Here is a 10,668-nt window from a genome sequence, read left to right as displayed (position 1 = left end):
CACAATTATTATAATTTTAAAGTATAGTTAAGCCAAAATATTTAGAACTAAAAAAAAAAGAAGAAAGTTTTAAAAAATAAACTATTTTTATCTCTATAATAAATTAAAATATTATAATATTCAAAAGTCTAAAAGATAGATATCTAACTCTATTGCTAGAAATTTTAGATTATATCACATAAAAAATTTTTATATTACAAAGTATTTTTAAATAATTTATATAAATAAGGTTAATAACATGAAGAATTAAGAATAAAAATAAATAAATTTTAATTATTATAACATCTAAAAAATTAATTCTAAATTTAATCTAGACAAAAGAAAATTGAACATTTCATATATGGTAGAAAAAAGTAAGGAAAAACAACCATTTGTATCCATGAACTTTACGAACGTTGACAAAAGTACCCATTAAAAAAGAAAATTAAAGTTGTATCCATCAAAGATGGATTCTATACGACAAAAGTACCCAAATCCGAAATTTATGTTGACTTTTTAATAAAATTCCAAAATTATCCCACCATTATCTTCAACCCCTCCTCTCTTTTTTCTCAAATCTCAAACACCTCCATTGCCTAAAAATCCTAATCTCAATACTTAAAAATTTCAAATTATCATTTTCTCAACCCTAATCTCAATTCCTCTTGTAGCAAATTTCAACTCTCTTTTTATTCTTTTTATCAATTTTACCACTTGTTTGGGATAAGAAGAGACAAAGAACAACAACACAAACAAGAAAATTCAAACTATGGAGACCCAGAAGCATAAAATTCTCTTCATCTTCTTCTACTACTTCTGCTGCTCAGAGAAATTCAAGTAATTCTAGAGTTTTATGTCACAATCCAGCTACCATTTCACCAAACATTTCTCCATATGAAGTAGCTTGGTTGCAATCTTTCTACAATAAGACAGAGAAAGAGCAGAACAAGCATGCCATTGCTGTTGCTGCTGCTACTGCAGCTGCAGCTGATGCTGTTGTGGCAGCAACACAAGCTGCAGTTAAGTGGTTAGGCTCACCAGCCATGGAAGAGGTACCATGTTTGGTGCTGGACATGAGATTTGTGGTAAAATTGATGAAAAGAATAAATAGAGGGTTGAAATTTGCTGAAAGGGGTATTGAGATTTGGGTTAGGAAAATGATAATTTGGAATTTTTAGGTATTGAGATTAGGATTGGAAAAATGATAATTTGGGATTTTTAGGTATTGAAATTAGGGTTTTTAAGCAATGGAGGTGTTTGAGATTTGGGAAAAAGGAAAGGAGGGGTTGAAGATAATGGTGGGGGTAATTCTGGAATTTTATTAAAAAGTCAATATAAATTTTGGATTTGGGTATTTTTGTCGTACGGAATCCATCTTTGATGGGTACAACGTTAGTTTCTTTTTTTAATGGGTACTTTTGTCAGCGTTCGTAAAGTTCATGGGTACAAATGGTTGTTTTTTCAAAAAGTAAATATTGTATAAGTTATATGAAGAATAATAAAAATATAAAATAAAATATAAAATACAAAATATAAAAGAAAAAACTATTATTATTATCTTTTAATTGAAAAAAGTGAAGGACCTATAAAGGTTACAAAATAAAAATAAGGTTCTGAAAATTGAATCGATAATCAAACTACTCTAACTACTAATTTATTGGTTTAAAGGTTTAATCAGTTTAACTGTGGTTCATCTGAAATAATTGTTTTATAATAAAATAATAAATAAAACATAAATAAATAAACACACTAAAATATAATTATAATCTAATTTAAATTTTAAAATATCATCTAAATCAAAAGTATTACATCAATCACAATATTATAATATCATCCAAATACAAACTTAGAAGTTATAACAAAAGAAACAACCAAACATCAAATGTCAACATTAAAATTTGTCAGCAATAATCAAAATCCACAAAAACATAAACTAAAATCTAATAGAACCCAATAATAAGAACAAGGAATTAAATTGATTGATACTATCATCTAGACAATAACAAAATTTAGTTAATTAATAGCAACCCAATGACAAAAACAATGAATTAAGATAAAAAAAACATAAACTAAGATCAAAATAACAATAATAAGATCAAGATAAAAAATAACGAACCACAACAAGTACAATTGATCAAATTACCAAGTTATTAAAATGTCAAAAACAACACAACTTAATAATCACAATTTACAAGATCAAGAACATTCCCAGAACAACAATTTATCAAAATAACAAGTTAGAAATATCAAAAACATAACAAAATAAGTTAACAAAACAAGTTAATACAACAATCCAACAACAAAATAAGAACTAAAACTGTAACCTACTAATCAAAACGACCACGAACTAAATGACTAAATCAAGATCTGCAACCTCCATCCAGTACTAAAGTAATCTCCATCCAGTACTAAAATGATAATTCAAAATTATTCAACAGTTATTCAACCCATTAATAACAGCAAAATTTTCAAATTAACTAACAACAATTGTTCAACAATTATTCAATCCAGTAATAACAGCAAGATTCACAGATTAACTAACAATAATTATTCAATGCAGTAACAACAGTAAAGTTCACAAATTAATTAACAATAATTATTCAACAATTATTTAACCTATAACAAATTTAGAGACTATTCAACAATAATTATTCAACAATTATTGTTAAAAAAATATGTAGAAGCTAGAAGCATAGAATAGAGCAAAGGAGATTCTGAGCAAGACGGGGAATAGCGCTGACCGGTGAAATAGAGATGACGCCGACGATGGTGGAACATCTCTTCGCGGCGGAGGTAGGAGGTGAGCCTAGACAGTGCTTCCACTGCTGAAACGTTAGCTGCACAATGGTAGAATAAAGTTGCACAATGGTGGTGGTGGCTTTGAAGCTCCAACTTGCGATGGCAGCAGGAGCAGTCTGGCAGCTGAACGGAAGTAAGGGAGTGAGCTCGTTGGTGTTAGGAGGAAGGACAAGCTCGAAGGTGATGGAAGGGAGTGTGTGCTGCACCGTTGTACTAAATTAGGGTTGCTACTTGCTGGGTTGGATGTGTAAAGGTTACGGACTTAGGGTTGATAACAAAACGACTGTATTTTTTTATCAAATTTACAAAATTGATCAGGTCAATGTTCGGTTCGACCGATTGATTTTCGGCCGGTTTAACTCTAATTTTTTAATTTTACAGTTTTAGCATATGATCGAATTGTGATTTCTATCAATTTGCGATTCGACTGGTCGATTCGAACCGATTTTTAGAACTTTGAATAAAAATATTAAATATAGTTTAGTAGAATAAATAAAAAATTAAATTTTATACATATGGAATTCTTTTTCTATTATAAAGGATCTTGATTTTTTTGTAGGAGCAAAATATCAAAAATTAATTAAAAAAATAAGAAAATAAAATCATATAAAGTCTTAAAGAATAATGTTAGAAGATAAAAAAATATAAAATATAGAAAAATAAATAAAAATTAAAATAAAATATTATTTGAAAATTCTAAAGTGTGAAAGAAAATAAAATAATCATCTAAAAAATAAAAAACATGAGGTGTGCAGTGTGTTAATAGTAAATGAAAACTTCTTGTGGGGTTCGGGTCGGGCTGGTCCGACTCACCCAATTCAAAAAAAAATATTAATAAATGAAAATTTAAAATTTTATGTAAGCAAATTAAAATAATATATTTAATATGATTTTTAAGAAAAAAATTCACGTGATTCAAATATAATATACGTTTTATTATTTTATACGGATTCATATTAGTTTTAATTTATATATTATTATTATTATTATTATTATTATTATTATTATTATTATTATTATTATTATTATTGGATATGAAAAATAAACAGTATTTGTATTATTAATATTTTTTTGATATTCTTCAATTCTAACTGTAATTAGGTTCACCTCATTAAAAAGAAATGTAATTTAATTAATTTTTATCTAATAGTATTATACATTGACATAATCATAAAAGAATTAACTTTAACGAATTAATCATATGGTATTTAATTATTACAAGAGTATTTTTACACAGAATCAACAATTAGAGATACTTTTAAAATTTTTTAAAAATATTAAAGATAAAAAATATAATTTAACTCTAATACACTATTTGTGTAAAATAATTTTATACGTATATCTAATAATTATATCATATTAATATATCACATCATAAAAATAATTATTTTTATATTAATCATATGGATAATTATCTAAAAAATATATATAATTAAATAGCTATATAAAATATTTTATGTGACCAGCGTGCATAAAAATTAAACTAAAAACTATCTATCAACTTTTACTAAATTCATCTCCCACCACGCTGGTCAAAAATAACAAGAAGGTCGACACTGATGCTAATTGGACACTCTCATTCACATATTTTCTCATTCACAAAGAATATCTTGAATAATTAATGAACTTAAAATCAAAATACACCAAGTAATTAAAATAAAAAAGATTAATCTCTACATACAAGTAATTTTACTATACAAATTTTACAAATCCTCTAATTGATATTATGCTCAAACGTGTTTGTTATGCACATATGTTTCACGCGTCTCTAATAGATTTTTAATTTTTGAAAAGGATTCTGTTTCTTTTTTCGAATTTCTTACCTTCTCTTTCTCCTTCTTCATTTACATGCTTTTCTTTCTGTTCACTTTTTTTGTTATTCTCGATTTCCATTATTTTTTGACATCAAGCTCTGAAATCATTTTTTAAGATAATGGATAATTCAACTTCAGATTGTCAGATGAACCAGTGCGTGAACCTTGCCTGTGAAATTTGTTGTTAATTCTTCCTTGTTTGAATTGAATCTAATGTACTAGTTCTGAATAGAATTAATATAATCTTGTCCATTTTATGTCAGACGTGCGGGTGTAGATCAGGAATATTTGGGTGTATTTTTATAAAAGTTTGGGCGTATTTACAGTTTATGACTTTTCATTTGACGGAGGGTGAATTGTCTTATTTTTTTAGTTGAATTGTTTTAGTTTCTGTTTAGTTATGATTCATGAATCTGGTTTTTGTTATTTTTTATGATGGTTTTATAGTTGTATTTGCATTCTATAATTTATGCTTGTTTTAATATGGTGTATTTTGGGTGTAATTTGCAGCTCTTGCTGACTTTGGTGGCTGATTTTAGTGTACACGTAACATAACTCAATTCTGTATCTGTAGCAAATTTGGGTGTAAAAACGAATATATTTGGGTGTAAAACAAAGATATTTAGGTGTATTTTTATTCTGATGAGTTCTGCATAATTCAGAACTCTTCCTCTTTCTCCTCCTCATCTTCTGCTGCTTCTTCTTCTTCATCTTCTTATTTCATATTCTCATAATTCTTTTTGAGAGGAAAAAAATCAAACAAAGAAGAAAAAATATATAATGTTGCAAAATCAAAAGAAGAAGGAGGAGAAACACAAAGAAAAAGGAGAAGAAGAAAAAAGAAGAAGAGGAGGAGGAGAAACGCGAAGAAAAATGACAGTTGTGGTTTTCATCGAGGAAGAAGAAGAAGAGTCGTTCATAATGGTGAGCAGCGCGCTTTTGAAACAGGAAGTGGTTGAGTAACGTACGTGTGTTTACTTTTGAATGTAAGAGTATAATGCGTGTGTGTTTTGTTGGACTTGTACCAACTTATAAGACTTGTAAGTCAAAAAGACTTGTATATGTAGTATATCTGAAATAAAAATTAGTGAAATCAACAACAAACACAGAAAACTTTATAGTTAAAAGATATAAAAGTATATGTACCTATTATGCATGGACATTGACACGGACACAAAATACAACATCACACGGAACATGCGGACATATGAATTTAAAATTTTTATAAGACACGGAGACACAATATATATAAAATATAAATTTTTTTAGATAAATTATAATAATATTTTAGTATTTTATTGATATTAAAAATTTTTTTATTTTTAATATATTTTTTAATTATATAAAATATTTAAAATATTTTTGTTTTAATAATTAATAAAATATATTATTTCTAAACTTATTTTAAAAATATATATTAAAAATAAGATTGAATACGTTAATACATGATGGTATTTAAGTGTGTCCAAATATATTCAAAAAAAATTATATTTTATCAAGACACAATTTGAACACAAAAAATATACGTGTTGAATAAATATCTATGAGTATTGCATCTAAAATATGTCTGACAAGTAAACACGATAAATAAGAGGAGTGTGAGTGCTTCATAAATATATACAAAACCAGGGAAAGTGGCATCACATCGATAACACCTAATAAAGCCGCCGGAACTACCTTCCCACTAGCCTCACCATCCGCGTCCCTCACCAAAGTTCATTCCTTTGGTCCTCCGATCATCTTGCCTTGGCCATTGTTCATTCTTCAATATTTATAGAGTAAAAACTACTTTTTAATATTTCCTTCACTTTTAATCTTTAATTAATCACCCATGAGTTTCTCCTAATCTTTCAATAAAACGATTAAAGTTCCAACGTGTGTGTCATGCAAGTGCACGTGGACAAGCATCAATTGCTCATTAGCCAACAAAACTTATACATAGTTTAGGCATTCTGTTAGCTAGGGGCTATAAAATAAGACATATCATACGCTAGAATTAATGTCCGCTTGGAGTGTCTCAATCTGAAGGCGAGAATGTATTGTAAATTGTTGGTGCCTTGGGAGTGATTGTGTCTGTGGCTCAGAATTACATTGGCGTGGTCCGAGCGTGAATGAGTGAGGGAGAGCAACTTGGAGTCCACGCGAGAAAAAGGCATGAAGTCATGAACTGAACCTGAACCATTTTTATGGTGTTAGGTGTGGGCAGGTGGCAACGTGGGTCAGCCATTGGGTTCAGGGTCACGGGCCTAACCGGCCATAATAACAACCTTTAACTATTGGTTCCAGATTCTCTTGTACATTACTCTCAGGTTTCGTGACAAGTGTCCTTTCAACCATTATGGGCTACTTCATGCATCTGTTACTTTCTGCTTTGTGTTGTTTATTTCGATGATGAGACTTGCGAATGAGACGTTTACCCGACAGATATGTTAAACTGGAATTACGAACATTTCTTATTATTTAATTAATTCTTTTTCTTTTTTAAATTGCTAATGTACAAATCTAATTAACCAAGAGAGACGCGTGTATAATTACTTAATTAGTTCTAGCTACTCCACTTCTTTCCAATTTTTTACTTTTATATTAGATAAATTTAGTTCCGATTTTAGTATATGATAACCGTTAACCACCCCAAATTTTTCTGCACACTTATACGCTGAACTGTATCTCCAATTTATGTTGAAATTTTCACTTAAAATTCAAAATGTTGATACTTGATTGATAATTCACTCGTATATATAGTGGGTGGACCATGTGCTTTTTGCCGAATCAAGTGCTTATTAGTCGATAGATGCCTTGGCCTAACATGATTACATACAATTCATTGAAATAATGCTACTATAGAGTTTCATATATTCATCCCTCAATGTTTATATTATATACGGATAAGTAAGATGGCAAAGTATTTGATGGAGCTCTCAAAAAGAGGTCCATTTGATGGAGCTACTTCAAGTATTTATAATATAATCTAGTTTATTATAGTGTATTTACTCATGAGTATTGATTATGGAGCAACAAGATTCTTAATATGTATAATCTAGTTTATTATGGTGTATTTACTCATGGTAGCAGCAATACCCACTCTGCTCAGGGTGAACCTGAAGATCTTGCATTTTGTGCAAGCGTCCCTTTCTCTATGGGGACATCTAATGCTACTTTTCTTGGCAATCGAATCAGGCGATCTCACAGTCTAGTTGGGGCGGGAGAGCCGATTTGGTGGCTGAGCCCCGCGATCAAGTGCGGCAGATTGTTCCCTTTCACGCGAGTAGCTACGATGAATGGAAGCATTATGTTTAACACCAAAGTTTATACCCAAAAGCCAAAATCAAGCCCTAATTGCAATGTTATTGGCATAAAGACTTCTAATTTGTTGATTTCATTCATTAAATTCTTATTAGTTAAGAGTTTAAATTAGTATTCGTTTTGGCATTTAGGACGTTACGAATTTGGGGTTAGTTAAGAGTGATTAAATTAGTTTTGAAGTGTTTGGGGTTGTTTCACAAATATAATTACTTTTGTTACTCATAAGCAAATACAATAAAGTGAGTTGGGACCATGTTGTAAATATTTTAGACAATTCCATTAGATAAAACCTTTTTGTGCAAGTTCCGTCAAATACTTTGCCAAGTAATATCCCTTCTCTTTCGGTACTCTATATGCCTAAATTTTGTCCCAATCAGTGGCGGATTTAAGGGGCTAACATGGCTATGGTCCTCCCATTTTTTTTTTAAAAAATTAGTATTACTAGTTTATTATTATTATATAATATATATATATATATATTATAAATTAAATATATTTTAGTATATTAATATATTAAAAAAATTTACATGTTAATAATTTAATATCTATAAATTATAATGTATATTATAATATATTAGTAGCAATTAATAAATAAATTTAAAAAATAATAAAAACGTATAAATATATAAATAATTAAAAAATTATTAAAAAATATAAGTTTGAATTAATGTAAAAAAGTAATAATAATTTTTTTATTTTAAACTTTTTTATAACAACAATAAATCAGTAACAATTGAATAAATTTTTAAACAATAAAAATTATTAAAATAAAATTTTAAAATAGGATAAAAGATGAAATTCTAACAGATTATATGATTGTATATGTTAAAAAAAAATTTAAAATTTATTTCAGATAATAAATTAATAATTTTAGTTAAATAAAATATCGAAGAACAAATTTAAAAATACCAAAATTCTAAAGTATTATCGTTGAATATTGTTTTTTTATATAATATTATTAATTTTGACCTATATACTATAAATATATTTTATTAACTTTTTATTATGTTATATTTTAATTTATTATCGAAATAGTTTGTATAATATTTCTCAATTTTAAAACCTTGATCAGCCCGTTATGGAAATAATTTCCAGTTTCTTGTTTAATATGAATATTAATCACGAGTTTGCCAGCTGATTAAATTTTTAACTCACATAATTGATGGATAAATTATTATTTTGCAAGGTACCACCTCCCCTGGATAAAGAATTGTTGAAATTAAAAACAAAAAATAAAAAATTATATCTTTATTTGTCTTCTTTGTATTAATTAGTCTTTTGGCTAGAATCTAAAGTGGGTATTATCGTTTGGAGCAGTGTTGAGATGGGAACAGACTACCGAGTTACCATCAACTTTGCAATAATGCATTCCCATGTCCTATCAGTCTCTCAACATTCCATTCAACGTTTGCCGGGTAAGATATGGAAATTTTAGGTTATTACCTAGTAATCTTTTAGGCAACTTAGGTTAGTAGAATAATTTGTTCACCTGTCTATTTAAATAAATTTTAAAAGTTCGAATTCTATGTTATGTATATAATAATTGATTGACTACCAATAAACTTTTAAATAAAATTTAAATTTATGACAAATTAATTTTTAATTTATTAGATTATGGCATATTATAGAAAAAACAAATATTTTTTTAGTTAAAATATATATTATAATATATTTTAATATAGAAGACAAAAACAAAGATTTGTATTTATTTATAAATTCTCTTAACAGATGGGTAATATTCGAAATAGCAATATATATATATATATATATATATATATATATATATATATATATATATATATATATATATATATATATATAAAATTTTTGCACTCATTTTTTAATAAAAAAAGAAAAAGAGAGAGAATATATTTAGAGTATGGTTGATTCTAAATTTTAAATACTAAATTTTGAAACACTAGATACCACATTCTAAATTCTAATAAAGTAATAATATAAAGAGTAATGATGGGAGCCAATTTTTTTTTGTCAATATCAACTAATTTTTTAAAATAATTTTATTTATCTTAAATTCTAAAATTTAAATTATAAACATTTAACTTTAAATCTTAAATTATAAAATCTAAATTTTAAATTCTCAAAAAATAAAATTTTTAAAATTTAAAAATAATTAATATTGACTAATAAAAATTAGTTTTCTATATTTTTTAGTATAAAAATAAGATGTTGATCCAAAATATTGGTTAATATTGATAAAATGTATTAGTCCCTATTATTTATATATATTTATAAATAATATTACATGACCAACAAGATTTATTATTTTTGGCCAAATATTTTACTAACAAAAATATTTTTATACTAAATTCTAATTTTCAAATTCTAATAGTATAAAAATAAAATATTCACAAAAAATATTAACTAATATTAATAAAAAATATTATTCTTCTAAATTTTTTCTTTATTTATCTACATTTTAACTACACAAATAATATTCATCTCTTTAAATGATCTGATTTCAAGTCTTCAATATAAATGAACCAATTCAGTCAAATCCTTTTTTGAGAGAATATATGGGGTATGCCTAAAACGAGCTCAACTATTATGTGCTTATTGAATGAGCCACACTTATATAGGCCATTAAATTTTATTAGATAAAAATCAAAGGCTAATATAAAACAAGAGCATTGATGGACTCTAATAAATATAGAATATTCTAGTATATAAATAAATATTTTAAATGGCAATACTTTAATACATAATACTTTAAACAACAACAAAATCTTTTATTCTTTAATAATTAAATATAAAA

The sequence above is a fragment of the Arachis hypogaea genome, chromosome 10 (genome assembly GCF_003086295.3).
Source record: "Arachis hypogaea cultivar Tifrunner chromosome 10, arahy.Tifrunner.gnm2.J5K5, whole genome shotgun sequence".
NCBI lineage: Eukaryota > Viridiplantae > Streptophyta > Magnoliopsida > Fabales > Fabaceae > Arachis > Arachis hypogaea.
The sequence above is the reverse complement of the archived record's forward strand: the minus strand, read 5'-3'. Positions refer to the sequence as shown.